The following is a 25,879-nucleotide window of genomic DNA, read 5'->3' on the forward strand; positions in this document are numbered from 1 at the left end:
GGGGGTGAATCTTTAGATTTTTTCTGCATCCATCCATCCATCATTTGTATGTCTTTTGTTTTTTCACCCTAAGTGCGCCGGGTATGCTAAGATGTGGGTCCAGGGCTCACTAGGCCACTGGATTCAAGCTAGCCTTGCTGATGAGGGGTGAAACTCTGAAACCGGTCCTAGGATGCTTGTTTCCGGTCCAGCAAAGGACCTTGCCTGGCAACTCGGGCTGGAATGTTCCCATGAGTCACATGGTCCAGGCAGATTTGCATATGGCTGGGTCTAAACTGGGGTGGCATGGTGAGCAAAAGAACGATGGATTTAACCCAGATCTTTCGACTGGGGGTGAATGATTTAATTTGTTCTGCATACAGTCCATCATATGTGTGTCCTATACTTGTCTGTGAAACCAGTTGGATTCAATGAGTTCCTCAACCCCTTCGGTTTATCGCCAGCACACACACTTCTCTGCTTTCCCACCACAAACTTTTTAACTCTTTTCTAAACACAGGCATATTCCTTTCTTCACAGGGGCAAGCGTTGCCTTCAGTTTCTATCTGATAGATCTGCATTGTACTGATAAATATCGCACAAATTATCTGACCGACTCTGGACACAGAGATCAACCGTTTCTTAGATTAGAGCGCACATGCTTTTCACACCACACAGAAAAGAAAAATGACACTTTGTTGTCGACTGATCTCATTTTAAAAATCAGACATTAATGGGCACATTTCTGCTCTCATTTTAAAGCTCTGCAAAAAAGCAATTCCTTATTTTGTGAATGGAGAAGTGGGCAACACAGTGATCACAGAGACCGATGTTTTGTTTTGAAAGAATGGCAAATTACATAAGCAGAACCTGTGGCCAGGCAATGACAAAGTCAGAATGATTGCGTTGGAGACTTTCCTTTGAGACAGGGGAACTGAATGTGAAAATAAATATTTCTTAAATTTTTAAAATCAATAAAATTCCTAATTTCATTCCCCAAGAGATTGTGCCAAACCCTGATCACATGTGCATAGTTTGGGCATGGGGCAAATATGAATATACAGGCTTTTTGCTGCAGCATCCCAGCGGTTCAAATCAGTGTCCGATCTCCAACCCCATCAAGCTCCTCTCCTTAACCAATCAAACCAAACCTCGTTCTCCTGCTTCCCTGGGCGCATTTAAAGTAACTCCTGGGCTAGTGTAGAGGATTTCCCTGACCCAGGCAAAGAATCTCCTCTCCAGTCAATTGAAACAATATGGATCTTCCCAATGAGCAAGCACAGATGATCATAATGGTCTGTTCAGAGATCCTCTTCCCCTCGCCCATCAAAACATAACCTTATTTTTAATTTCCCTTACTTTTCTCAGTCCATCTCCTTCCATGGATGTTTATTAAAATGCAGCATTTATTCAGAGTTTCTATTGCTCTTGTTTTCTTCTTGTAATGAGCATTTCTAAGACCCCTGTCTCTTAGTTTCCCATGAGATAGTCATATGTAAAAACAAAAATCTTAAACAATCAATAGAACAGAAAAATGTAGCTTAAGGAACATATTTGTTTTACCTTTAGAGATGCTAATAAGGAAGAACGTGAACACCTACAATGAAAACAGCTCTGCAACAGGAGAGGAGCTGCCATAAAGGGTCAGGGACTACACCACAGCCTTCAATGCAGCCCACCCAATCTTGTGCTATCTAGCACTAGCATGATTGCTTTAACTTAGGGTCCGCCCCAGCATCCGGCAGACCACACAACTCCCTGGTGCCAGCACCCTTCTGCATGGACTTTAGTGACTAAATGGCAAGCAAGGCAACAGGCTGAAAGGTAACCCAGAAACCTCTGAAACAAGCACTTGCAATGCAATAGATGTCACATTTATGAGAGTTTGAGCTATTGGCATTGTAAAGGACAATGCATTTTATTTAAGTGTTGTTTTTAAAACTGATAAATAAAAGGCACTGTCATTAAAATGTCAATATCTTAAACTCTCGCAAATGCAAGACCTATTGCATTGCAAATGCGCGCTATCAAATTTTTAAAAAAAAGCGCTAGGATAGATTGTGTTCTGCCTTCAATAGCAGGCAGAACAAAGCTATTTGAGAAAATAGTCCTCGGAGGCTATAATTAAAGCCTACCTAGCAGCAACACACGTAACAGGGGGTGTCAACATGGGAGGTTACAAAATGAGACAAGGCGGTACTAAGGAGGGACTACTAAACCTTTTGACCAATGAACAGCCACAGTTTACAGTGGACAATGACACAAGCCAATGAAAAATGTGGGTGTAGAGTGGGCGGAGCTTCAAGTCCCTACCTCAAAACAGCACGCCTCGCAGAGCAGCGTATGCACTGCCCAGGTTCAACCTAAAAACCTGCACGTTTCAACTGAAATCTATGCTCGGATTACATCGAGTCATCATAGATTCGGCACAAATCACATAATTTACTTTTCAGAGTAATACAATAATAAAGCTACATTAAAATGTAAAATATGCTGGGTCAATCAAAACACATTTGGTAGATAGCAATGTGGAAATACCCTCCATGTTTCGCACCAATTGTTATTTTCATAAAATACTTGGCCATTGCAAATACAGACTAGCAAGAAACCAACATTCCTTTCTTGTTTTGTACACGTGGCCCACTCATTCCAAATGTTATAATAATAATAATAATCCACATTTGTATAGGGCACAATCACCCGTTAGGGTCTCTAGGCGCTGGGGGCCGTCGGGAAGATTAAGCAAGCTATTGCCCAGAGTCGCATGGTGCTGGGCTAACCTGCCGCCGGCACCGGGGATCGAACCGTGATCCCCAGATTCCAGCGTCAGTCGCCCTGGCCGCGGCGCCACACAAGAAGACACTATTCATTAAGGGCAGTTGCAGACCCTGGAAGGAGCACAACTAAGCCCTAATCCCGGCATCTTCATCTGACCAAATTATATGATCTTGGATCCAGAACATTTGGCCTCATTCTGAGTAATACGGTTTCTACAGCCAGGAAAATAGTTGAAGGTAAAACGGTCATAGCACTTTAATAGTGTGGCAATTTTTTCTCTCAAATGAGATTCATAAGGCAGAAAGGGGAATAATGTTCAGTTGTTGGTTTTACCGAATGTCATAACTATGCATTTTCCACTATTACTGAGATGTAAGAGTTGGAATTGGAAGGATAATGCCTCCAAGTTACATGGAGGAATGTTTGCAAGGCAAGAGCGTGGATCCAAGCACAATCTGCAAACAACCTAGAATCAAACACCAGAAGCAAATACCATTTGCACTCAATTTATAAGGGCCAGAATGAGGGCCTCCATCTCCAGTTATCTTGGTTGCCCTATGAGGCAACACTGGGGGCTCTTGGATACAAGTTAAGCGCTGGTTTTATGCAGTTACTAAAAGAAAGATGCATTTTACATTACCATGATAGAAGGAAACCACAGAAGGAGTAAAGCATTATGTATGCATTGATGAAAAGTTAGGTTTTGCATTGCCTACATCCTACACTGGCAATCACAAAATGGTCATGACACCAAAGCAGACAACCTCTAACTTCAAGTTAAGGGACTGCTTTGTTCATTTGCCTCCAATAAGTAGAATGTCTTTAAAAAGACAGAAACTAATTCTTGTTTATACATTTAGGAATGTATTTACAATTCATCTGTAATTCTTTGTATGCGGAGGTCTATGAACTTCTAAAATACGCTGTATAGGATACCCCTCTCTTTTATTATACATTCTCTATCTTCTGTAACTTCCCCTTTATAATTTTCATTCCCTATACTTTTGAATAATTCACTTATTATTGTTACTTTGTATGAATTCATGTTACTCTGATATTTTATATGCATTCTTGTTTTCATGTATCCTTAACTTTTTCTTTAAAAAAATTAAGACAAAAAAAGACAAAAACTAGTGCATGAAAATTGGTCTTGCAATACTTTGCATTAAATGAGACGTATGTTGTTGATAGTATTTCTATACGTTTCTCCCCACAGTGGATATATTTCTCTTTTTTTCTATAGATATATAATACACTGTGATCTGAATTTACATCAGTTCATGTATGACAAATAACAGATGTGATACAATTTATATATAATGTACCCATTAAACTTTATAAGACATAAATATAGGGACAAAGAAAATCATTTCATAAATAACATATCACACAACAAATTTGTCATACCATATCAATGATACAATACACTAAAGATCAAAAATAACCCCATGCTGCATCCTCACACAGTCACACTCATCAGGCAAACACTCACTCATACCCTAAAACACATATAAAGAACAATACCATTGCACTAGGAAATCCAAATATTGATATAGACATCCACTATTAGTCTGATTTTTAATTTAACAGGTCTAGATTTCTTCCACTCGTGTGCTGGATTTCCCCTGAGGATAGATATGGTCAACGCACGTTTCGGTGAGGGAACTTAACTGCCTTCATCAGGACCAGAAAACGATCTGTTGGATATGGTTTCTCTCAAACCCTCCATTTAAATTATTTGCTGTACCCCGTTTGACAGTGGGATAGGATAAAGTGTATAGCCTGCTTGAGGAGAAGTAAATCTATTTCCTTCAAGAGATCTGGAAGGTGACGGAGCAGAACTTTGCGCTGTGGAACATTTGGAGGATGCTGAATGAATTCTAGCTTGTGGCCATGTTGGAAAATGTCTAGAACCCATCTGTCTGAAGTAATGGAGTTTCATTTATTTATTTATTTATTCAAAGCCAACTTAGTTTATTTTTCAATTTTCAGGAAAGGAAAAATGGTGCAATGCGCCACAAAATAAGTTCCATCTATATGTGCCCCAGCCAATACACAAGCCCGTTGTAGAAAGACCCAGCCCCTCCCTGAGCAGAGCAATGAATATACATGTACACAAACAGGTCACTTTTCTTTATTTCTCATGATCAGTTAATTGTAAACATGATAGGCTCCATTTGTGCATAGTCCACGGTGGGCAGAAGGGTAGGGCGCTAAGTGGTGGAGTAGAGTTGTGCGACTACCGCCAGGTGCAATAGGTCCCTTCACTTCTTGAATGTACCAAGCTTACAAGTCGTGGTTTCACTTGAAAATTTTCCCTGGTTAAAAGGTTGGCCCCTCCCACGTAAAGTATTCCTTCACCATTGTCTTGCACACTTCGCTGTCCACATCCAACTGCCGCCGGGTATAGGACGCATATTCGATTTGTCAGTCCTCACTGAGCATGAAAGCCAAGTCCTGCCCGCGGAATACCCAGATGCCAGAGATAGTACTGTCATTGTTGCTTCCAGAGAGTATGACCCTGGCAAAGCCAGTCTTGCGCAGTTTATCCAGACGCTGACACATTCCTGTGATGAGGTTGCAGCTCATGAAGGTCTGTGATAGCTCCTCAGGAAAGCGGTACTCTCAATGCCAGACTGACCAGCCCTCCTTGTCGAAGTGTTCCCAGAAGTATGTGATTGCCATAGCCAACGTGTCTTCATTAGTGTATTTCCTCTTGAACTCGTCCATGATGAAGGTGCTCTTTGGCAGGTGGTCATAGGGATCCTTGGACTTCGGTTCTGAAGCTAGCACCTCATCACACTCATCAGGCTCATCCTCAGCAGCTGGCTTCTTCTCTTCCTTCTTTTTTTCCTTTTTCTCTTCCTTCTTGGGCTCCTTTTCCTTTTTGAGGGCTTCCTTCTTGGGCTGCGCCTCTGAGAACTTCTTAGCATCAAACTGCGCTATCTTTTCACAAAGTTTCACCTCCCCAAGGACACTCTTGAACTGTGGTTGGTTTACGCAGGTCTCGAACCAACGATTTGTGTTTAAGTATGGCTTCTGGAAAGATGGTTCCAGGACCTGTTTGTAGAGCCAGAGGAGCGCACACACCACCGAGATGTCAGCCAGGCTGACCCTATCCCCTACCAGGAATGTGCATGTCCTCAGATGTTCATCCAGGGTGCTCAGCACACGCTTCACCTCCTCCTTGGCATGTTCCGTGGCCTGCTTGTTGTATTGCATTATCCAAACGGTGGGGAACAGCCACGTGCTTGCTGGAGGGACGATCTCGCTGTCGGCAAAGCTAACCCACTGGATGACTTGGGTAGCTGCCTCCCTGTTAATGCTGCGAAGCTCATCGTTACTGACATAGTAAGCAATGGCGCTGCTCTCAAACACACAAAATCAGTCATTTCCCTCGAAGGTCGGATCCTTTCCGAAAGGAAACTTCTTCAAAAACTTGGGGGTCTTGTTGGTTTGTACAATCTGAAAATGAGGGGGCCCAGACTTGACAGTTATCTTTGCACCACTGTACTGAGCAGCAATAAGGGCCTTGAATGCCCTCCAGTTGTCAGGGTATATGTAAAGAGTCCCAGTGGCCGTCTTGGTGAAGCGTAGAAAGGCTTGAGTTTCATTTTTGAAAGGATGCGGAGAAGTGATCGTGGTGTGGGACAATAGCAGCAGGGGCCTGATGATCTTCAGTGCCTTCTATTTGAGTCTTGGGACTTTCCAGCAGATTGCCGCCTCCTGCATCCTGTCGGTCTTGAATAAGTTTGAGAGGTGTTGGACTGAAAAGACCGTTTTTATGGCTGGTAGGTAGTCTGCGTATATGGCTGGTACTGCTGCTGAAATTGTGGACGTGATAAGAATTGCCCCCGACCTCTAGTCCGAAAGGACTGAAAGCGGCGCTGTTGGAGATTGCCTAAGGCTTTGACCGTATCCGTGTCCTTCTTGATAGATTGTAACTCCTCATCCATGTGCTTATTAAACAAGCACTCCCCATCAAAGGGCATATTTAAAACTTTGGCTTGCACCTCAGGTCGAAAGGTGGTTGCTTTTAACCATCCCTGGCGACGTCGGACCGACGCCCCTGCCATTTGCCAAAATGCAGTGGATGAAACGTCTATTGCTATTTCATTGAGTTTTGAAGATGCTCTATCTCCTTCCACAAGAATATCTCTTGCTACTTTGTTTGTCTTCAGATAGATATTGCATTAGAGTAGAGAGGTCTGACCACATCTGCCAGTCATATTTCCCTAAAATAGCCATAGCATTAGAAGCTCTGATGGAGGTAGCCGCCAAAGCCTAGAACCTCTTCCCAATATTGTCATGGCAACGGCCCACCTTGTCCAGTGGGGTAGTGCAGGGAGATGCTGGATTCTTGGCTCTTCTCTGAGCTGCCTGCATGACGACAGAGTCTGGCCTCGGGTGACCATTGAGGCATGCAGGCGAGTCATCTGAAGCCTAATATGTTTTTATCCAGTTTCGGAATAACCGCTGGAACGGAGGCAGGTGTCTTCATTAATTTTAGCCCTATTTGCCATAGCAAGTCCATTATGGGAATTGCCCTCACTGAACGTTGAGTGCCTGGTTTAAAATCATATAGAAAACACTCAAGTCTGTTTTGTTGCCATTGGTAAGTTGAAACGTTTGGAAGCCCGCTCCAAAAGGTCATGGAATCCCCCAATATCTGCAGGAGGGGAATCCGCAGCAGGAAGGTAAGGAGATGGAGGCATAGGGACTATGTAGTCATCCCAGCCATCATGGGCATCTGCGTCTGTATGAATCTCTCCTTTTTCTGGCTGAGCATCCTGAGTGCCCTCTGGGATGATTATAGGAGGAGGAGGAAGGATCTTCACCCTTGTGGATTTGGGGGTAGTTTGGACCGGACGAATAGTGGGTACCTCTTGGGGAGGTAAAGGCCTCTAAAGAGCATTTGCGCCTGGAAAACGCTTGTAGTAATCATTAAGCATGTGACGGAGAACCAACACTAGAGACATTGGAACGTTCATTGATGGTTCCCTGAAGTGATGATGCTCCTCCTCTCTGTCATCAAAAGGATAGCGTTCCTGGAAGGATTCTTGCCTTTGCATGGCAGATGTATCCCTTTCCTCAAATGAAAGTTCTCCTGCCAAATAAGAAATTGGATCATTGCCCTCAATGTACTCCTCACCAGAATCTTGGCACTTGACCCGTAACTGCGATGGACTGTATGCAGGGCCAAACATACCCTCATCTTCGGACTCTTGGAAGTCCAGAAGGCGAGCAGGAGGTAAGGGAGAAATCTTTGAATAGTCCTGAATTTTCCTGTGCTGACGGAGACTAATTCTTCCCTCTGTCAACGATCCTGTTATGTGGTCATCTGTGGTACCGTCAACGGTGCGTGGATGGCTTGCATCTGCAGGAATGCCGCTTCCGAAACTGTCAACGAACCGGTCGTTGACGGCCTTGTCATCGGTGACTGCCTCGTCGACAGAGACGGCCTCGTCGACGACAACGTTGTTATCGGCGAAGCTCCCGTCGTCGTTGCTGCAGTCGACGTCTTAACCGTCAACGGTCGAGAAGATTAGTCTCTGACAGGAGTCAGAGAGGCAGACGCAGGAGCTGAGGATGGTTTTGAAGCCCCAACTGGGATTTCCCTTGCTTATTTTCAGCTCTGTCCTGAGATTTTGATCTCTTAGAGTCCCCATGATGTGTAAAGGGATTCTTTTCTTTGAGGAAGAATGGGACTTTTCCTCAGGTTCAGACTCCGAATCTTTTGCAGCCAGAGTAAGAGCCTTCCCTCGCTATCTTTGAGGGTTTTTGCTGAAAAAGTGTGGCAATATTTACATTCCCTGGGTTTGTGGTCAGGATAGAGGCAATACAAACATTGTTTGTGAGGGTCTTCAGAAAATAGACTACACTTTCCACAGGGCCTAAACAGCCCTTTTTTAGGCTCTGGCATTTCAAAGGCAGAAAGGTCAAAAGTATAAAGTCCAAGAAATACCTTGATAGTAGCTAACGCTGAGACTGCAGGTCAAAAGTTGAGAAGAAAATACTGTAACTGAGCAGAGCTCAAGGAGACTATCACACGACGTGCGGTAAGAAATCTGAGGTATGGTGTCTCTGTGGGGAAGGGGCACTCGGAGGTCACAGCTGTGATTGGCGGAAGTTTGGATGCTCTAAAATGATGCTGAAAAATTACTTAATTGAGTTTTTCTGCTCTATGGAGGCCTATGGTAATGTTGTAATACTGCTATTTCTTAGGTTACAGAGGGAACTCCCACCATGATGATGGGGAAGATTCAAGCATGTGAATCTATAAATGATTCAATACTGTAGAATCTTGTGATTTGTGTAGCTGGAATTCCTCCTGCAGTAATCAGAAACTCTTGCTGCCATTTCCTTCCCACACATCACCCAGGGTAGAAATACCAATATTGTCCCAATTTCTAAATCATTTTGTTGAAATATGTGTTTCAGACAGTTCCCCAGCCACAGAGGCATCATATGTGTGCGTTTCTTATTCCACTGTGTCCATCACAGTACATCCCTCTAACACTGCAGGGCTGCTCTGGTGGAAGATGGAATAATTTCTGGGGAAATTATTACTATATAGATTCCCCACAGCACTCTCAGTCATGTCACAGAGACGCACATTTATTTTCTGCAATGCAGTAGTTTCAACATGTTTTTCTCCACTGTAGTGCATCCAGACAGAGAATGCTGCATTTGTAGGTACTCAGCAGTCTGAAGGCACAACCACAACGTACTCATTTTGCAGAAACAAGACATTTAGAGGTTTTCAGGGATATTTCCAATGTTTAGCGATGTGCTGATTTTCTCATGAGCGACTGTCTATTAACCACCTCTCCCCCTCCATCTTCATCTCAATGAATGGGAACCCTCAAGGTTCCAAGTCATGTCTGTAGGTGGGTGAACAGCAGGCACTATCTTGCTCTAAAATCATGGGGAAAAGATTGAGAGCTTTTGGAAAGGGCTGCTTTGTCATTGCTCTAGAAAGAGTCATGTGACAATCATAACATTCTTCTTGCCTTCAAAACTAAATTTAGATTAATTTACTGTTACTTACTAAATATTTAGGTAGGATACTTCTAACATATTTGTGAACTATGATGCTGCTTATAATTTATAACTATGACTCATAAGTTTTTTTTTCCTTTCGAATATATTTCCACGTTGTGCCCAAGTTAAACATGAGCCCACTCAGAGTTCAGTACTCTATAGTGTTACAGTACAATTCTCATTATTTGACTTTTTAATATGGGGCTGATCTTTCCAGTCACCAGTGCTCAGCGTACCAACTGTTTTACAGGTACTCTTTTTAGAAAAACCATGGGCAACTGCATTCTTCTGTTTCATTTAGGCTATATAGGGCATTGTTTTAAACATAGGTTATCATTTTTAACTCAACCACGTGTTGCAAAATGCTCAGAAAAAAACAGAGACCTGTATTAATGACGAACAGTAGAAGGGAAATGTGAGTATTTTCTTTTCAAAATGCGAGTCTGTTTTTCATAAAAGCCAGGGCTATTTCACCTCGAGTTCCTCCTAAATTGTCTAACAAATATACTCTCTGTTGACAATCCTGTCATATTAGCAGCGTGAATGGTTGCTCTGCAGAGTTCTTTGGCAGGCGTGTTCGGCAGTCGCCTTAACGCTAGGCTAGAAACCTCAGCCAAAGCTAATGCTACTATCCCAGGTTTAAAATAAACCCTTTATAAATAAAGATCCAGCTCACTGTTGCAGAACAGATTGTATTAGGATTATTTCTGAATCAAATTTTATTCATTCTGGCAGTCCAATGCACAAATAACAAAAAGAAATGCTCAGCACCCACAGTCTATTAGATTCTCTAATAGCCCTCAGTCTACGAGATTTTCTTGTAGCCCCCTTGCATTTGGAAGTGCCTTGGCTGACCAAGTACTAATACATAATTATAAAGCATGACAAAGCAGACGTGTATGTAACACAGAGAATAGGAACCTGGGGTTATTCACTTTGTGTGGGCATGGACCTTCATGATAATACTCATTTCAAGCTGACTTTCTCACCCCTAAAATAACCACTGTTTGAACAGGGCATTCTCAGACAATGGCTATCAGATTGCACCGACGCACCTTATTTCCTAGTATTCTCTAAAAGAAGCCAATTCCTGCATTGTATATACTTGAATTACAGAAGGTCCTGCAGATGGACACCGACCACAGATGGCCATGGTTAGCCTTTATGAAATTAGGTGTTCCACAAGGAAAGAAAAGGATACTGGCTTAACTAGTATGCAGGAGAAGTTAAGACTGGTTGTCCCAGATCACCTGCGAGTATTTCAAGATATAACAAGCCAACAGCTTAAAGGTCCATCTGACGGAGGCAAGACCATTTGACAAACAGAAAACGATGACAAGCGTATGGTTTGGATGAATGCATCTAGAAACTGAGATAAGCATAAGAAAATAAATCAAGCACACAGTGTATAGGCTTATCTCATGACAAGCCAGCTGAGAAGCAGCCTCATTTGATTTTACAATTTATAGGCGAGAAAATGTGGAGCGTAACCACTTTTAAAATTCAAAACTATATCTTTAAATACCATACCTAATTTAGTTTCAAGCTTATGAACAATTAGTCACTTGAACTACACATACCAGTCTCTGGAATACTAAGTAAATAAAAACTGGACTGTCACATTACTTTAGGAGGAGAAACTAGGAGGCTCAAGTTGGATGCGCCATATATTTGATTTTCAGATCCAGCATATTCAGATGTGCTATTAAAGGCAGGCTTAAGTCAATAGGGTTTGTTTTTCAAAAGTATATTTTATTCATTTTCAGAACAAACATAGAGATGTCCACAGTGAAGAAGTTACTCTCCACAAAAAAAACAAAAAGTTTGTGAACCCGCCCGCTCCTACCTATCCAATGGATACACAGCTGAACGTCTGTCCAAGATGCCTTGTTGAACCTAGGGTTCCGGCCTTCTTCACAAAATGTTCCATAGGTTTACAGCGTTCTTCCTCATTCAAACTTCAAACCAGTGGCTTATTTGAACACAGACACTTAACTCCTTGGGTTGTCTTTTTGTAGGAGTACGTTTACCTGTGACTGCAGTGTCCTTAGTTAATAAAGCTGGAGGAGTGAATAGAATAAAGGATATGCATCAACGCTCTTTTGGTGACGGTGGGAATGACAGCATTTGTATTGCGTCCATAACCATGAAAGGGTCTTTTGGCAATGGGGATAAAAGATCAATTCAAGAAGAAACTGTAACTAGTGTATAACTTACGAAATCCTTTAATGCATGGGACAGTGGGGAAATTCAAGAGATCCAGAAGAAGATGGGATATTTATGCAAAGAACAATTACGTTTTCTCAATATTGCGAGATGGCAAATAGTATCCTACCCTCAGACCTGCTAACTCAATCTCTGAAAGTGTGCTCTTTAATACAGCTTTTCCTTTCGCAGTCTTTACTCCCAACTGGAATGCTCAACTCCCTCTTCAGGGCCCATGTACTTCCTTGACAAAGATTGCTCAATAGGATTCATTGATGTGGTCTATATAAATGAAGACATTTTTTTATTCATTACTATTATTTATTGAACTTGTTGAAGACACCCCACCTGGACCTGGACCGGAATACAGAGTTACTGAGAGCATGTTGCTTACATTTAAAAGGACAGCATACAAACAGAATTGAACAGTAGCCATCAGGTTTTTTTAATGGACATATGGACTTGTGCTACGCAGCATTCAGTCAAGAAAAACATTGATAGATTTTTAGTTACTATTAGATAAAAGAAGGTTGGCAAAACACTGGCTCGGCAATGGAACCTCAGTGGTGGAATTGTGGTGGAAAGACGTTGCTGAAAGGAGTGCAGCTGAAGGAGCTAGAAGGAAAGTGGTGCGAACTGATCCAAAGCTCATAAAAGATTTAGAATTATGGCATGTGTTAACCAGAGCATTAAGGCTTCCACCAGATGAGCACTCGCCATGAGGAGGTATCGACTAGTCATGCAGGCAAGATCCGATGATACATATTATGATGTTGCTACATGACGAATTAGAACGAGTGTGATGAGGGGAAACCCCTGATAAGATGGAGATTTGCGAAACGCCTCGGACCTCAAGGAGGCAACTGCCGTACCCAAGGAATGCTTCCCACCCATATCTCTGGCATGTGTTTCTTGTTTACTGCTATGCTTTTATGTGTAATGAGACTTTGATACACAGCTAAACAAATGCACACAATACAATATATCTCCAACATGCATCTATTAAGAAAAAATATAATAAAATATCTTTTAAGAAGAAAGAAAACTTGTTGAGATGGAGTTCCAGGCACACACACATGATCTGCAGTCTCAGTTTTCAGCTTACAATTATCGCCTAATCTCTCTGCGGTTTGATGAGAATAACAACATTGAAAACAAGTCCTACCATTGTTTCCCTAGAGATTTTCCTATCAAGAGGGCACATAAGGTCAGAGTCATACTTGCCTTGGGTGCACATTTCAGCGTATCAGATGTATGTCCTAAATAAAGGGACAAGGCCTTTGTTGCACTAAAACGAAGACATTTTGGGGTAGAGGGCAGTTACTTCGCAGTTTGAGAAGCCATTTAGAAAGAATAGGTAACTCCAAATGTTTTGTCTTTGCACCAAACTTGTAATACTGCTCAGCACAGGTTTACATTGAACCTGTATGCGTTATTAGTCCTCCATTTACATTTATATATCACACAAATGGAAATTGTTACTAATTCTCTGTGAATGCTATACCAGTTGGTCCACTAGTTAGTCAAGACAAAAAGTACCAAGGTAAACCAGGTGGCAATTGCCCAAGCTAACACAAGAGAACTGCTTTTTGCGCTTAACTCTTCATGGAGAGTAGTGCTAAAACTAGTTCTAATTCACTATGCAACAGCTTTTACACAAACAAATCAGTCTAAATATTATTTTTACTAGCTGCAAATGGTATGAGAGTTTTATCAGCAACGTCGACCATCAGTTTTTTGGGGGGCATGGGGGACTGCTCCATGTCACACTTCAGAATATAGAGACAAAATATATACCAGCAATTTAAATGGAATCCATTTATATGGCCATTGGTTATCCTCAATATCCGACAGGTTGACACCACTCCAGAAACCAAATTGGACAACTCTGGTCTAATCATACAGTTTAACAAATAAGGCATGATAGACTGAAACATCCAGGTGAAATGGGCACCGCAAATTGTGCAGCTATTTCATGAGGACCATATAGAATGAAGAAATGACTGCTTCTACTCTAATAAACTATGTTACAATGTAATTAATGGGGCATCAACTACTCATCCAAACCTCACTCTAAATACAATGCAGGAGACAACCTCCCCACTTTCTCATCACTCAGATTCTACTCATCTCAGTTTACAGATTTCGGGAGTGTTTTTCCTGTCAAATTAGAAGTCTGTATATTTTGTGGGCATACTGATTTACATACTAACAAAAGGTCTATGTTCACCAGCAGAGATGGAAAAAGATGCAGTTAATAGTAGCAAAGACTAGAAGTGACCACAATGATTGCCAATGAATGTGGCTTGTAATGTGGGAAAATAATTAGTTTATCCATATTTGATCAGAACATCTCTTGTGATGTATAGGTCTTTCCTCATATCGATTCTTGAAGAAATCGCATGCTGGTATAGAGACAATTCATGCAGAAATCATTGTTGCAGAGAATCAAATCATGGAATTCAGGAGGGTGGGAACCTGAGAGTACGTAGAAGATACTTGTATGGACTCCTAGGGTAGAGCCCAAGAAAGCCATGACTGACAATTTTCGATAACTGTTCTGATTCTTTTTTATGGAATGCATTTTAAAAACATTTTGTTACTTTATTATAGTGATATAGTTTGTTTTTTAACATAGAAAATAATATGGAAAAGATACATTGTACATTCTTAAACAACTATTGCACAGTTAAAATTAGTGTAGAAAATCAGCCTTTTCTACGTAGTGACCACAAATGAATTGCTTTTTGCTGAACCTATATTTTTGCTGGCTATAAAACTCTGTGCATTTCACCGCAGTCAACCAGTAGTAAAGTGCCTATGCTCCCCATTTAAACTTAGTCAAACTGGCATACTGCTAATTGGTACATTTAACTTGCCTACATGTCCCTAGTATATGGTACCAGTGCTTAATTAGAGCCGGTGGTTTCCGGTGCTTGGCACTGGCACTTAATTGTCAGCACCGGTGCTTGTGACAGCCTGCCACAAGGTGGTGCTGTAAAGCTAATTTTGAGATGACCGCAACAACAGTTAATTATTAATGCTATATTCAGTAAGAAAAAAAGCAGACTATTACCTGCCTCCCAAACCATTCTTCCAGCTTTGGGGGCCTGAAAAAGTCCAAAATAGCACTTGAAATGTGATGGTTGGAAGTTGTGTTGTTACTATCATTGGGAACATCGCAGGGCAATATGTGGTGCAAGCTGCAGTGGCCTACTAACAAGAGCCCTGGCACGTATTTTTTTCTTTTTTTACAAATCCACCTCTGTATGGTACAAAATGCACACAGGGCCTGGAAGTTAGAAGCCACCAGTGAACTGCAGCACCTATTAAACCATCCACTACAGCGCTTTAGAAAATATGGCTTCAGGCCTACTCTGTGTAGCCTGACTGTAGCAGTATAAAAACTGCAATTCGACCTGTCAAAATAACCTCTTTTGACAGGTCAAGACCTCATTTTTAAATATTAAGTCAGTCCTAGTCCACAAGGCAGGGTGCATTGTATTTAAAAGTAGGACATTTAATGTTGATATGTCCTTACAATAACAAGCAACCAAAAGCTATTTTCACTGTGGCAGTGCTAGCCCTTCTATGTAGATAATCAGAGTAAAGATTAAAGTCCTAATACTGTATCTCATGAATGGGACTTGCTAGAAAAAAAAAACTATTTTTGATCATTATTAAAAAATCTAATTCAATGATGAAGTCAGAGTATTAATAAAGATTAAGGAAACGTAACTTTTAGAAAGCTACCCCTTACCTGTGTGAACTGTTACTTGGCTAATTAGCATAATTCCCTGCCAGCTCCCAGTGGCGTAACAATAGCCCCTGCAGCCCTGTGGTGCAGGTGTGCTCGAGCTACAGGGGGCCCTCTCTGGCATTAGGCAAGGGCAGTGGAAGCCTTGGTCTTAAAGCTCCTGACTGAGCCCAGCGTGTGGTGGGGGGGGTGGGGGGGAGGGGTGGAGTAGCTCCATGAGCAGTGCAGGGGGGTCCCCTCAACTTTCATCAAGTCACTGCCAGCCTTCACCCAGTTATTAGCTTTGACTAGGTGTGAAATGCATATCGGAAGCAAACAATAGGCTGGTATGAACGGGTAGAGATCACACCTCTGAACCACACACAATATGCAGGGTGGAGGCTACGTGCATCCCTTTTGATACTACAGTGTCAAAGCCTAATTGATAAGTCTGCTGTGTTTACATATAACATCTTGGGGTGCACTTGAAAGGCCAACAACAAGATGGCAAGACAATTACTGTGTATACACGGTCTGCTTGCTGAAGGACTTGCTTGGTCCCACCAGATGTCAGTGTGTGGGCTTTACGTATAGCACTGGGGGAAATTTAAAAGGAAGAAAACAATTGTGGTGCATCCACTGTAGGGTTGCTGTAAAACACTGCTTTTGTTCTACCAGAATTCCAGTTTATTGGGGGTACAACTGCTGTCTCAAACTGGATTTTAGTGTTGGATGCAGGAGGACACTAGGATTACCATTGTACACTGTCCACACATACACCCAGCCTTCAGGACCCGTGTTTAGAGTGGCTGAAGGCTTTTGCCATGTTGAAAATGCCAAAAGTGGCGACAGTTGGCCCAGGGAACTTTTGCCTGATTTGTTAGGGAGTGCCTAGTGGTTATTCCCACCCACTAGCTTGTGCCAGGCATAAAATGTGGCACTACTGGACATGAGGAAGTGTAGAAGAGGATGGGACCTGTTGTCTAAGAACTGAGAGGAGACCTGATGGACTCGACCTAGAGAGAAGAGAGAGAGAGAGAAGAGAGAAGAGAGAGAGAAAAGAGAAGAGATAGAAGAGAGAGAGAGAGAGAGAGAGAGCGAAAGCGAGAGACTTCTTTCAGCTTCTGTCCAGCTAACCAGTGAAAACTGGACCTGGATTGAACCCTGATGTCAGTCACTGGCTGACACCCTGCGATTCTCCAAGTGCCTCCCCTGAATTCATGAGGGCTTTAGAAGTATACTCCTTTGTTGGATTGGGACATAAAGGGACTGAAGTCAGTTGGTTAAATCTTTGACCAGGTCGAACCTAGTTGGTGTATCCGACTCGGACTCCATCTCAGTCAGCTTAAAATTTCCCTTGGTCATGGTATACCGCAATCATTAAATATCATTGGCAGTTTGCTCTTATTGGTGCTATTCCTGCATAACATCAGGTTTATGAATGTGTAACCATTTCCAACTACAATACTGTATTTTTTTTAATGCTTAATTAAAATCAAATGAAAAGTTTAAAAAAAAAAGAAAATCCAAGAAAATCAAAAGAACAAAATTAAATCTATTGCCACTTAAACATGGCCATTACATGGTTGCAACAAAAAAAATGAATTTCAAAAATATCGAAGTTGTGCCCGTTTTACTCATGATGTTTTTAGTACCAAGCCTTTCAGATGCGCCATGCATTTTACAATCATTAAAAGGGAGATGGAAAATAAATCCCCATCCACGTGGGCACCTGAAGTGAAGGCAAACTAAATAGTCTGTATTTAATATGCAGCGTGATGCATCATGGGTCAATGTGTCAGTCCACTTCGTCCATTTTCTACACATTTTCTAGCCTCCTCTTTGTATGTGGCTTATAGATGAGTTTTGGGGAAAAACAATAGTTTTAGGAATCAACTAAAGAAGTTTTCAAAGACTAGATAGACATAAACATACATAAAAAATACTAGCATGTGAGTATTCGGCAAGACAACTCAAACTGATGACAACTGGCATTGAAGTGTGAACTAACTGCACACAGATATCACCCATTCAAACGCAGACCCTACATTGTGTGTTGGGCAGTAAAGAACTAATTGGTCCCTTCAGAGAGTAGAAGCTATTTTCCACCACCACCGAAATTAAGATTACATATTACTCGATTGAAGCTGCATTTCAAGAGCATAAATGAGCCACCTGCAGAACAAGTAACACCTCCAGGAACCCAGCTTCATTCGATGGGGAAGTGATGTTATCTCAACATAGAGGACATGGTGCACAACTGATTTCTAGTCTAATAAGTAAAAAAAGAATGTCAGCTTTCTATTGCACCATTTCAGACCCAATGTCTTCAGCGCAATGCACCAGAGATTTTCCACTGGAATCCCGCTCTTTTAATAGGACATTAAATCAATATACAGTGCATTAAATAGAATTTAAAAAGCCACATTCACTGAAAGGTCATGTGGGCCCAGCACTTGTTGTCTTCGACAACAGTTCTGCATATTTTTTCAACCCAATGACGGCTAGGTTATGTATGTAAATTGCTTCTGAAACGTATACTGTAGCCTTGCGAATGTCTCCATGCCCTGGGAGGGAAAAAGAAAGAAGTGGTGGCGGCTGTAGTTTGTTATACTGCTCTAAGAGTCTTGAATGTTTCCTTGTGATTTACAAAACAGATTACACAATCCTATATATGCCACGTAAATCAAAAGGAACCAAATACTTTCTGGGCAAGTTAACTGCTAAATTAATAGAAGTTAGTAATCCTTCAAAGAGGTGGGGCATCATAAATTACCAGAATGACCACATGCAAGCAAAGTGAACACTCAGATGTGCGGGTAGGGGAGGAAAAAGTGAATTTTAGAGTAAGCGCAATATTTTCTAATACTTACACTGCGTGTCAATCAAGACGTGATCCTCCCAGGCTTTAGGTATACATCATGAGAAAAAAGGCAGCAAAAAAAGTATATTTTCGGCACAATTTCCCTAAATAATGCCTAAAAAGCTAATTTAGAAAATGCAGTTTCACATTGCACTTTATTTACCACAGCATTTATCTATGCTTCTACATTTACATTTTCCATCCTTCCAGTTAGATTTTCAATATGTATTGATAACTGAGAATTTCCTTGGAAAGGAAAGAATGGAAAAGTAAAAGTTACATTTCGCAAACTAAGGCTGTATATAACAGAGCAAAACAAATGTTAGACATTCAGTAGTCATTGTTTTACAGAGATTTCATGGTAGAGTGAACGAGATTAGCTACACTATCCATACATCTTAGGAATTCAGGCAATGGTAGAGATTTGGACTTAAATATTCCTTTTTAAATAAATATGTGCCAATACACTCATTCTACCCCCAAACATCAGCTTGCAATAACCACAAACAATTGTTGATAATTTTATTATTTAAAAAAAGAAAAATCAACCGTTGTGCAGAAATATCGTTTTTAGGGGGGGGTTTAGGATACGCCATTTTAAGATTTTAACCAATTACTCACATGTACTACTTGCTGCCAAATATGTATAGAATCCGTTTTGCATGCTCATGTATCATATTCATTACATGCAATAAATGTCCATGATGTATCAGTAACTACCACTGTTCTACTCGGGCCAGGAGCAGTGGTGTAACTAAATTTGAGAGGGCCCCCCCTGCAAAATACATGGGAGGGGGCCCACGCTCCAGACCCAGTCAAGAGCCAGCCGCTTACGCACAGCGCCAGAGGAGACCCCCTGGAGCTCGGGGCCCCCACACTGTGGGGGCTACTGTAACGTCACTGGACAGGAGTATACTAAAGGCAGATATCCTCAAGCCATAGATGTCCACCAAAGGGCAGGAATTACCACCATTATGACAGTTTCCTAATTATTCCAGGGGAGGGCAGGCAATGCTATTTTAACTGGGCACAGTGATGGAACCCTCCATAGGGACTAGCACGCAGACTAAGGTTATCTTATGAATTAATTATGGGCACTGGTACCGCTAGCTCAGTTAACAAGTATTGCCTTTCAAATCAGCAAAAGGATTTCAGCTCTACAAATGAAATATGTAGGCAAAAGAGGAGTAAGGTGGACAATCGCATGGGGGAGGAAAAGGATATAAACAAGTAGTTATCATACCTGCCATCTCGAACAATTTCACTGAATGAGGAGGGGATGGGGCCTAGGAGGGAGCGGAGCCTCATGCCTAGAAGTACCTAATACTTTTGAACCTCACCCCGCCCCCAGCCCCCCTCCTAAAAACTCTTTTTTTTTAAAGCTTGCTGAGGTCGATGTCCTGGGGGGTTTTCAAAACCCTTAATGGACGTTGACAGTTCAAAGCCTCAGAAATTGAGCTGGAAATCCACCACTTACAGTAGTTTTCAGCTTGTTTTCCCTGCCACCCTGTGATATCGGCTTCTCACTGGGAAACCATGTGATGGGAGCTGCTATTGTGTGTCCCACGGTGGCACCATGAGAGTGGATAGGTAGGAGTCAGTAGCCATGTAGGTAGGAGTCAGTAGCCATGTAAGGAGACCTAGAGCTAGTTAAACAAGACGGCAGATGGGAGAGTAAACATACAACATTTGATAATTTACTTCAGTACACATTCTCATTACTTCCACTAACTTTTAAGGAGGCCTGCATTATTTTTTACAGTCAGTTGCAATAGTTGAGTCTGGAGAGTAACTACACTATTGTAGTAAGCTTTTCAGTTAGAATAACAGATCTGATTTTCCGGAGGAGTTCGATTTCTTGTTGGGTGCCTCTTGCAAAGGCATTGATTTGAACATACAGATTCAGGTTGTCAGGGGTGAAAGTGAAACCTAGTAATTCTGTAGCTTCAACAATGGCTGGTTTACAGTTGAGAAGGTTTCGCTTCCAGTCTCTTTTGCGGCTTGCTCTTACAGTCACGGCAGTGGGCCCAGCTCTCCTCCGCACATTTCTGCACACGGTTCAGCTCTGGCCGAGGGCAGGTGCTGTCACACCCTGAGATCTTACTTCCATCCACAATTAATGCCTTCAATACTGAGGCAGGTGCATTCAAACATATGTCCTGTTGCCCTTCTGTATACGGCTATTGCATCCATGGATAGTGGTGAGTGAGAAAATGGGAGTCACGTTGAGAGGTTTTATAAATATCAGCGACTCACTGCACTAGCCACCACCAGATCAGGTAAGTCACAATTCAAATTTTGAGATCACAGTGGTGATGAGTGCTTGTGCACGGATGCCCTCAGAAGAAATGGGAAACCGTGTGTGCTGGTTAATTGGCATGTCAGCAACTTATGGCAAGTCAGTATAGTTTTAAGCACTAAGTAGGCAAGTGTTAGCAGCCTGCTGCGCCACACCACTAAATAATACATTTACATTTAAAGTGGTGGCAACAGGTTGCAGTGGCAGCCCTCTGCAAATAGTAGCCCTGTCTGGCCACTCAATACAACTTTGTGGCAAGGCTTTGATCTGTCACTGCACATGTCCTTCCCCGAGCAGTGTGGAGGCGGAGGTGCAAGCATAGCAGGACAGGTAGCAGGGGGTGCCAGGGGCGCACTTCATGTGCTAATTAATGCACATTGCAGCATCAGCAGACACTTACAAACTGTCTAAAGATACATTGGATGGAGCAAGCACTGGTTTTGCAACGACGGAGCTGTCAGGCTGGTTTATACATAAAGTGATGTGGAAGCCCAGGCCGGCCTTTCAATGATGAAACGGACCACTGATGCAACTTTCCATCAATATTACATTCAAGACACCTTATAATTAACTCATGCAAACCTATCCTGCTCATCACCCACCTATACAGCATAAAATACCTTTTTCCTATCACAGAAAGCTCTTCTGTTCTAAGACAAATAGGAAAGAAAGCTTGCTCTCAAGCAACATGCACTGCAACAATTCTAGTTAACTGAATCTCTTAGTGCAACCAAGTTTCTATGGAGACTTGCAGTTGTTTAAATTATCTGCCATATCATGGGATGAACCAGAGAACAGGGGTGAAAGAATACGTGCTGGTGGTGATCACAAGGCAATCACTGGCACACATTAAGCACAGTGTAAATCTAGACAGACCTGTGAAAATGTGCTCAATACTCGGCTCTGCAGAAATGGGTGGAAAGGATAACTCTTTTTGGAGAAAAGCCTCTCATGCACTTTCATGCAAGCACAACAGTTATGCATCCTCAGTGGTTCCAGTGTAGTGTTTCTAGTAACCATTTTCCCCATCCATGACTGGGTTAGGCACTGCATAGGATGGTAGTGGCCCTTAGGGTTGCTGTACACAGCTAATTAATAAATGTTAATGTTGAAACAAGTATAACAAGCCATGTCCCGAAATCCTTTTTTGTACCCTCACTGACTAGTCCAGGTAAGAATTAACAGCAGTTCAGGTTTCATGGCTTGCAGACACGTGGGGCCATTCACAGGGTAAAAAGATGTACACGCAGAAAGCTCATTAGAATAGATTTCTCTTTTTTTTCTTAAATGGCTCTTGAATGAACAATTACAGGTATTGTTTTTAATGGGTGGGGGTTAACCTAGTTGCAGCACTGGAGTCAACATCGTCCAATAAGACCCTGGGGAAGGTAATCAAAGCAATAGAGAAGGAAACACGGGGTCAGCGAGACAACCCAAAATGGCATGAATGGCGAGAAAACCGCATCACAGCCTCTGTAACACACAAGATTGCCAACAGCCATTTTGTGAATGACAAGAGTTCAGAGGTGCCACAATCTTCTCTCAAGGCAGTAGTGGGCCAGAGTCCTGTCATACAGACCCCAGCTATGTCCTGGGGAATTCAGAATACAAAAAGGGCAGTCCAGGAATATGAGCACCTCAAGCCCAGGAATTCAAGAGGAGGCATCAAAGTTGAAGATTGTGGCACCTTCATTCATCCAAAGAAGACCTGGCTGGCTGCCAGCCCCTCCAGAAGGTATTGTTAGGAACAGCTCTACTGGTAAGCCCATTGGCCTCCTGGAGGTTAAGTGCCCATACAAACACAAAGACCATACAATAAGAAAAGCCTGCAAGGATGACAACTTCTGCTTGACCCCAGCTGGTGGTTCCTACACTCTCAAGAAAGACCACCCATACTACACACAGGTGCAGACACAGATGGCAACCACAGGCGTCAAGAAAACTGACTTTGTGGTGTACACCGAGAAGGAGACCACCATTGCTCCTGTTAAGTTTGATGCTAAGTTCTGGAAGGCGACGGAGCCCAAGCTTGAAAAATTCTACAACGTTTCGGTTGTTCCGCATGTGAAGAACAATAACCTCTCAGCATAGAGTAAACGAGAATGGAAAATTGGCGGATACACTGGGTTCCATCAATGTCAAAGTCATCAGATGTCAATATCAAACCAAGAGGCATTTCCACAACACAAAAGAATCGCTCGGCCCACAAAGTGTAACATTGTGAAAGAACGGGGAGAACACCCCTTTGGATTTGTTCCCATTGCAGGAATTATAGTAAAAGAGATATAATTTCATGTAAACACTGTAGGAAAAAAAACGCTTGCTAAAATACCTTTGTAGGGATTTGTATATATGAGAGGAAGACAGAATATAAAATTAAAATACTTCTAAATAAACTTGGTTATCGGTGGTGGCAAATGATCGAATTTTAGAGCAATTATACTTTGTGAGTTCTTTAAACAGTAGGAGTACGACCAACGACGTCATTTTAGATACATGTTCAGACTCTTTAGACCCGTAGGGTCTCAACCAAAGATTAGACCCCTTGTCCATTATGATGTTTCATAATTTGAATTTTGGAACTGCAATCTATAAGAAAACTGGAATTTGCGGTATGTAAAACGGGCTTCAGGTAGGAAATTGGGAGATTAAAAAGTTTTGTGGGAACAAATGGATAGCACATGCTTTCATCCGGTTGAGGTTCGTTTAACTGAACTCAAAAGAATCATGCATGTTTTAAGTAGATTACAACCACTACTTTTTGCAGTTATTATATATCAGACTAGATAGTTTATTTGTTCTTGTTTTTTGACATTATCAACAGGTGGCATCATACACTACTTGAAAATTATTAAGTTCCATAAAATGGCCCAACCTATATTCATATGGGATTGTTAATGTGGGTATCATGTGATACGTGGAGGATAAGGATGAAACACTGAACAAATGCCTTAAAATCACTATTGTGAGTGTAACATTGATAATAAAAGTATACTGATCATTCATCTTCAATAAAACTATTTCTTCCCCTTTCTGACTACTTTCCCTCCCTCCTTCCTTAAGCAACTCCGCCAACCCCCCCCACTCACCTACCCCCCTCACCCTCCCTCCTCATTATACCCCCCACACACCCTTCTATGCCCACTGACTCCCTCTTGGCATACTGTAACATTTCTATTTATAACAACAAGTTGGTTCTTTCAATGGGTTTCCTGTTTATCCCATATGTATTTTTTCCTCCATATACCCCAAACGGTTTCCTTTTTATTTTGTCTGATCTCCTGTATAAATCTGTTTTGTTCAGTTCTATGATTGTTTTTCTTGTTTATTTCCATTACTGATGTGAAGCACTCTGATACCCTCGGGTGGAGCTAGTGCTATATAAAACCTATAAATAAATAAATAAATAAATAATATTTATAAATTGGCTGACTTTAGTCTCTCCTTAGCTAGCCTTAGACCAAGTGGGTAAGATTTCACTTGTTCCAAGTCTTTTTCAGTGTTTGTCAGAGGGGTGGAATCTGCTTCAGATAGACCTTCAAAATCACGGCTACGAGTAATGGAAAAGGCACCAGTCAGACAACTTTCAGAGGTCAAGGAGAGCGGTGTGTCATGTCCTTGCCAGTCACCGGGAAGCATCTGGAGGGGTTCATCTGGACTAGCCAGTATCAACTCACTGGGTGGAGGGGGCGGGTGCCATTCACTGCAGGATATAGGAGTCAGAGCTCATTTAGATGGAGAGGGTGCTGAGCAGGGCTAGGCAGTATGCCATCTCAGACGTCAAAAAGAACGAAAAGAACAGTCACCTTGGCCAGTCATGAGTAGGGAGTTAACCACCATCTGTAGGGTTACTGTTTCCTTATTGTGCTGTTACCAGAATCCCGATTAACAGCGAGGTTCTACAAGTGGTGAACTCTACCCTGCCCTTCCTCTACGAGCTTCAAGATTCCATCTTCCTCTGGGCAGGTCAAGGGGTACCACGTTTCTACCTAACTGTTCTCAGGATGTAGCTCATTTTGGTCAGGTTTGAGTTGTTCAGAATGACAGGAGTAAAATACTAAACCTGTCTTCCATTACCCAACTTCAGACTCACGGACGATGTATTTGATAGAATTTGGCGCTACTTCTTTTAACAACTATGAATCATGATCCTTTAAGGTTTCCAAGAAAAACTCGTAAAATATCAGAGAGTGGATTCGAAACCTTGACTGCAGAAGTAGGTCTGCTTCGCCTTTTTTTGCTTAAGGTCGTAATTCCCATTATGTGCATCGTTACATTGATCATATGTCACTTTTTATGATAGAGGTTGTGGTTCGTTTTATTGGCCCAGGAGCAAGGTGCTTAACATGTACTGCTTTTCTGGTGGCGGTCAATAAGCAAATGCACTCTTCTATCCCTAAAGTTTGAAATCATCTTTTCTAGGATCAAGAAGAGAGTTTGACAACCCTTGAGCAACAGGAAAAGATTCTAGATCACAGAAAACTCAGGTAGTTATAACAGCGGCGAATATCTGAAATCAATTTGAGACATCAATTCATAAACAAAATCAATATAAAACCCACTTCATAAAAACATTAAAGCTGATGCTGCATTATTTGAGGAAATAGGAGGAATATTTTAGACAGACTATTTACAGGGCAAATCCACAGCACAGAAGAAAAAAAATAGAAGTGATTCAGTGGATATGTTTGTAAGTAAATGACAGGGTGGCGCAATAATGTTGGACATCAATGCAGACATTGTGTGCATGGTTAAAAAGCAGTTTGCATACTGAGCTAGCAACTGAAATAACACAAAAACACTACAAGGGTTTTCATGCAAAGCAGCCTTTCCTACTGGGAGTCCCACAGTTGCATTTTCAAATTCAGATATTAACTTCCAGCCCAACACAGACACGGGTAAGCTGTACAATGTATCTACTAGGACTTCTGCAAAGAAGGACTTCCTTTTTTTAGTATCACAAGAATCCATTTAC

At 41.9% G+C, this 25,879-nt stretch overlaps 1 protein-coding gene and 2 pseudogenes across 4 annotated transcripts in view; 1 reads left to right on the top strand and 2 right to left on the bottom strand.

Moving 5' to 3' along the window:
• SH2B3 (SH2B adaptor protein 3) overlaps nt 1–25,879 on the bottom strand; it is a 515,189-nt gene that overhangs the window by 373,128 nt on the left and 116,182 nt on the right. The window lies entirely within an intron of this gene.
• Nucleotides 5,080–8,798, bottom strand: LOC144792058 (elongation factor 1-gamma pseudogene; annotated as a pseudogene). Its single transcript, XR_013602503.1, has one exon. The product of XR_013602503.1 is annotated as an elongation factor 1-gamma pseudogene (transcript).
• LOC144792059 (uncharacterized) lies at nt 20,797–22,995 on the top strand (annotated as a pseudogene).

The sequence above is a fragment of the Lissotriton helveticus genome, chromosome 11, assembly GCF_964261635.1.
Source record: "Lissotriton helveticus chromosome 11, aLisHel1.1, whole genome shotgun sequence".
Taxonomy (NCBI): Eukaryota; Metazoa; Chordata; class Amphibia; order Caudata; family Salamandridae; genus Lissotriton; species Lissotriton helveticus.